This window comes from Neophocaena asiaeorientalis, unplaced genomic scaffold (genome assembly GCF_003031525.2).
Source record: "Neophocaena asiaeorientalis asiaeorientalis breed wild unplaced genomic scaffold, Neophocaena_asiaeorientalis_V1.1 scaffold246, whole genome shotgun sequence".
Classification (NCBI taxonomy): Eukaryota; Metazoa; Chordata; class Mammalia; order Artiodactyla; family Phocoenidae; genus Neophocaena; species Neophocaena asiaeorientalis.
Window position 1 is genome coordinate 2,383,355 of NW_020174551.1, and position 5,944 is coordinate 2,389,298.

Below are 5,944 nucleotides of genomic sequence, written 5' to 3' on the forward strand. Positions count from 1 at the left end.
TTCTCCTGTCGATGGGCATTTAGGTTGCTTCCATGACCTGACTATTGTAAATAGTGCTGCAATGAACATTGTGGTACATGTCTCTTTCTGAATTATGGTTTTCTCTGGGTATATGCCCAGTAGTGGGATTGCTGGGTCATATGGTAGTTCTATTTTTAGTTTTTTAAGGAACCTCCTACTGTTCTCCATAGTGGCTGTATCAATTTACATTCCCACCATGAGTGCAAGAGGGTTCCCTTTTCTCCACACCCTCTCCAGCATTTTTTGTTTGTAGTTTTCTGATGATGCCCATTCTAACTGGTGTGAGGTGATACCTCATTGTAGTTTTGATTTACAATTCTCTAATAATTAGTGATGTTCAGCTTTTCATGTGCTTCTTGGCCATCTGTATGTCTTCTTTGGAGAAATGTCTACTTAGGTCTTCTGCCATTTTTGGATTGAGTTGTTTGTTTTTATAATATGGAGCTTCATGAGCTGTTTATATATTTTAGAGATTAATCCTTTGTCCATTGATTCATTTGCAAATATTTTCTTCCATTCTGAGGGTTGTCTTTTTGGTAGTTTCCTTTGCTTTGCAAAAGCTTTTAAGTTTCATTAGGTCCCATTTGTTTATTTTTGTTTTTATTTCCATTACTCTAGGAGGTGGATCAAAAAAGATCTTGCTGTGATTTATGTCAAAGAGTGTTCTTCCTATGTTTTCCTCTAAGAGTTTTATAGTGTCCAGTCTTACATTTGGGTCTCTAATCCATTTTGAGTTTATTTTTGTGTATGGTGTTAGGGAGTGTTCTAATTTCATTCTTTCACATGTAGCTGTCCAGTTTTCCCAGCACCAATTATTGAAGACACTGTCTTTTCTCCATTGTATATCATTGCCTCCTTGTCATAGATTAGTTGACCATAGGTGTGTGGGTTTATCTCTGGGCTTTCTATCTTGTTCCATTGATCTATATTTCTGTTTTTGTGCCAGTACCGTATTGTCTTGATGACTGTAGCTTTGTACTATAGTCTGAAATCAGGGAGTCTGATTCCTCCAGCTCCATTTTTTTACCATCAAGATTGCTTTGGATATTCAGGGTCTTTTGTGTCTCCATACGAATTTAAGATTTTTTTGTTCTAGTTCTGTAAAAAATGCCATCAGTAATTTGATAGGGATTGCATTGAATCTCTACATTGCTTTGGGTAGTATAGTCATTTTCACAATATTGATTTTTCTATTCCAAGAACATGGTATATCTCTCCATCTGTTTGTGTCATCTTTGATTTCTTTCAACAGCATCTTATAGTTTTCTGACTACAGGTCTTCTGACTCCTTCGGTAGATTTATTCCTAGGTATTTTATTCTTTTTGTTGCAGTGGTGAATGGGATTGTTTCCTTAATTTCTCTTTCTGATCTGTCATTGTCAGTGTATATGAATGCAAGAGACTCCTGTGCATTAATTTTGTACCCTGCAACCTTACCAAATGCATTGATTAGTTCTAGTAGTTTTCTGGTGGCATCTTTAGGATTCTCTGTGTATACTATCATGTCATCTGCAAATAGTGACAGTTCTACTTCTTCTTTTCCAATTTGTATTCCTTTTATTTCTTTTTCTTCTCTGATTGCCATGGCTAGGACTTCCAAAACTATGTTGAAAATAGGGATTGCATTGAATCTCTACATTGCTTTGGGTAGTATAGTCATTTTCACAATATTGATTTTTCTATTCCAAGAACATGGTATATCTCTCCATCTGTTTGTGTCATCTTTGATTTCTTTCAACAGCATCTTATAGTTTTCTGACTACAGGTCTTCTGACTCCTTCGGTAGATTTATTCCTAGGTATTTTATTCTTTTTGTTGCAGTGGTGAATGGGATTGTTTCCTTAATTTCTCTTTCTGATCTGTCATTGTCAGTGTATATGAATGCAAGAGACTCCTGTGCATTAATTTTGTACCCTGCAACCTTACCAAATGCATTGATTAGTTCTAGTAGTTTTCTGGTGGCATCTTTAGGATTCTCTGTGTATACTATCATGTCATCTGCAAATAGTGACAGTTCTACTTCTTCTTTTCCAATTTGTATTCCTTTTATTTCTTTTTCTTCTCTGATTGCCATGGCTAGGACTTCCAAAACTATGTTGAATAATAGTGGTGAGAGTGCACATCCTTGTCTTGAGGAAATGCTTTCAGTTTTTAACCATTGAAAATGATGTTTGCTGTGGGTTTGTTGTATATGGCCTTTATTATGTTGAGGTAGGTTCCCTCTATGCCATCTTCTGGAGAGTGTTTATCATAAATGGCTGTTGAATTTTGTCAAAAGCTTTTTCAGCATCTATTGAGATGATCATATGGTTTTTATTCTTCATTTTGTTACTATGGTGTATCACATTGATTGATTTGCATATATTGAAGAATCCTCGCATCCCTGGGATCAATCCCACTTGATCATGGTGCATGATCCTTTTAATGTGTTGTTGGATTCTGTTTGCTAGTATTTTGTTGAGGATTTTTGCATCTATATTCATCAGTGATGTTGGTCTGTAATTTTCTTTTTTTGTAGTATCTTTGTCTGGTTTTCGTATCAGGGTGATGGTACCCTCATAGAATGAATTTGGGAGTGTTCCTTCCTCTTCAATTTTTTGGAAGAGTTTGAGAAGGATGGGTGTTAGTTGTCTCTAAATGTTTGATAGAATTCACCTGTGAAGCCATCTGGTCCTGGACTTTTCTTTGTTGGAAGATTTTTTTTTTTTTTTTTTTTTATTCTTTATTTTAAAGTCTATTTTATCTGATACGAGTATTGCTACTCCAGCTTTCTTTTGATTTCCATTTGCGTGGAATATCTTTTTCCATCCCTTCACTTTCAGTCTGTATGTGTCCCTAGGTCTAAAGTGGGTCTCTTGTAGACAGCATATATATGGGTCTTGTTTTTGTATCCATTCAGTGAGCCTGTGTCTTTTGGTTGGAGCTATTAATCCATTCACGTTTAAGGTAATTATTGATATGTATGTTCCTATTACCATTTTCTTAAGTTTTATGGGTTTGTTTTTTTAGGTCCTTTTCTTCTCTTGTGTTTCCCACTTAGAGAAGTTCCTTTAGCATTTGTTGTAGAGCTGGTTTGGTGGTGCTGAATTCTCTTAGCTTTTGCTTGTCTGTAAAACTTGATCTCTCTGTTGAATCTGAATGAGATCCTTGCTGGGTAGAGTAATCTTGGTTGTAGGTTCTTCCCTTTCATCACTTTAAATATATCATGACAGTCCCATCTGCCTTGTAGAGTTTCTGCTGAGAAATCAGCTGTAAACCTTACAGGAGTTCCCTTGTATGTTATTTGTCGTTTTTCCCTTGTTTTTTTCAATAATTTTTCTTTGTCTTTAATTTTTGTCAATTTGATTACTATGTGTCTCGGCATGTTTCTCCTTGGGTTTATCCTGCCTGGGACTCTCTGCACTTCCTGGTAGCAAATTCCTTTCCTATGTTAGGGAAATTTTGAACTGTAATCTTTTCAAATATTTTTTCAGATCCTTTCTCTCTACTTCTTCTGGGACCCCTATAATGCAAATGTTGTTGTGTTTAATGTTTTCCCAGAGGTCTCTTAGGCTGTCTTCATTTCTTTTCATTCTTTTTTGTTTATTCTGCTCTGCAGATGTGAATTCTACCATTCAGTCTTCCAGGTCTCTTATCCGTTCTTCTGCCTCAGTTATTCTGCTATTGATTCCTTCTAGTTTATTTTTCGTTTCAGTTATTGTATTATTCATCTCTGTTTGTTTGTTCTTTAATTCTTCTAGGTGTTTATTCTTTTATTCTTCTAGGTCTTTGTTAAACGTTTCTTGTATCTTCTCAATCTTTGCCTCCATTCTTTATCTGAGGCCCTGAATCATCTTCACTATCATTATTCTGAATTCTTTTTCTGGACGGTTGCCTATCTCCACTTCATTTAGTTGTTTTTCCTGGGTTTTATCTTGTTCCTTCATCTGGTACAAAGGCCTCTGCCTTTTCATTTTGTCTCTTTCTGTGAATGTGGTTTTCCTTCCACAGGCTGCAGAGTTGTAGTTCTTCTTGCTTCTGCCCTCTCCAGACTTTGATAATATTAAACAGAATATTTTTTGCAATTGGATTTGGATTATTCTGGTGGTTTAGAGCTTCCCCAAGGACAACGGCTTAGGCACTTCCCCTCCCCACCCTCCCAATCCCTAACTAATACACATTTCAGCTTCTATCTAGGAATTCAGAAATGGCTGAATTTTTAAGCATAACATCATTTTGTTTGCAATGTGTGTTGGATATATTATTTTACATAGTTAAGATCATGGTGTATCCATTGTTCTGTATCCTATTTTCACTCCCCCTCTGCTTTTGAACGTGATTTTGTCAACATGATTTTTAATGACTGCATAACATCTCATAGAATGTGGTAGATGTACATAATTTGCTAATCATTCTTTTTTCATTGTACATTTGGCTATTATAAATAGTGTTGCAAGGAGCATTCTTACATTTAAATCTCTGTCCATGGTTTATACTATAAGATAGATGCCTGGGAATGAAATGATGGTATCAAAATATATGAATATTTTTATGGCCCTTGTACCTCTTGCCAAATTGCTGTCCAGAAAGATTGTCCCAAATTATATTCTCACCATAAGGCATGAAAGTGCTTATTTCATCAAATCCTCCTCCATATTGTCATCATTTAAGAATCTCTATTAATGTGATAGATGAATAATAGATTGTTAGTGTTATTTTACATTATGCTTCTTTGATTACTAGTGAGTTCAAAGGAATGCTTAGAAGCCAGGTTAGCATTTATAGTTTCCAGCAATAATACATACTACAACTATTAATGTATATAAGCTTTCTGTATATAGTTTCCTTTCAGACCAACACCTCCACTGCTGAACAGAAAGCTGTGATGGGTTATGCAGCCCAATCTCTGCCATATGCTTGGTGCTTATTATTAAGCCCAACTACTGAGCAAAGAAAGACATAATTAGCCTTTGGGGGAATTATTTTAAGCCTTCAGCAGTAAAAGACCTAAAGTTGATTTATTTCCCAGAATCTGTTTGTATCCGATGCCTCTTTCAGTCGAGTCAGACTAAATGACCAGCATGGTTTCAACCTCCTGTGAAGGAGGTTCTTGACAAGTTCTAGAAGGTCAGTCAAAACTAATTGCCTTAGTATCTTTGTACACCTCCAAGGTACCATCTAGAGACAAAAGATCGAGTCCTTTGAAAGGAGAGAGAACCACTGGGGCACTTAACAGAGATAGCATAAGTTGAATTTATCTCAGATTACCAGTGGTCAAGATTGAGGCACTGTGCTCTGGGTTGAGAGAGCCTTGAGCTCAGCTGAGGGGAACTTGGCCTTTGCATCTAAGGTGGGGATTGGGAGAAGGCACTGTCTGTAATACAGACACATGTTCTTTCAGGGGACTGACTTAATCAAGAAAGCTGCTTCTGCCAGTGATTATCATAGGCCAGACTTGAATCTGTGCTTCCAAAACAAAAGCAAGTTGTCTGATTCTAAAGCCTTCTTACACATATTGTGCTTCCAAAGACTGTATTGTTTTGTAATGATAGCAAAGAATTTTTACCCCCAGAGCACCTGGAAACACATTGTAATTCCCAGCCTCACGTTTCACCCAAATTGTTGTCTGGATGATTGTGCTTGTTTGGGCTGTTATTCATCGATGGCACATTTGGAAACAAAATCTCGAGGTTGTCATGGGTCTGCACGTATTGACGGAGTTCTCAAATGCCAAAATGATAAACACCGTGCAGATGTTCCATGGGACAGTAACCCAGCCTGTCTTTGACAGTTTCACACGCAAATGACTAAACACGTCAGCTCTGGAAATAGATGCTGCAGCACGGGTTCACTGACTTTTCTTCTCATGAAAAAGTTAGGACCAAGATTAATTAAAGCCAAGAGCTGGTTACTTTTTTTTTTTTTTTTTTTTTTTTTTTTTTTG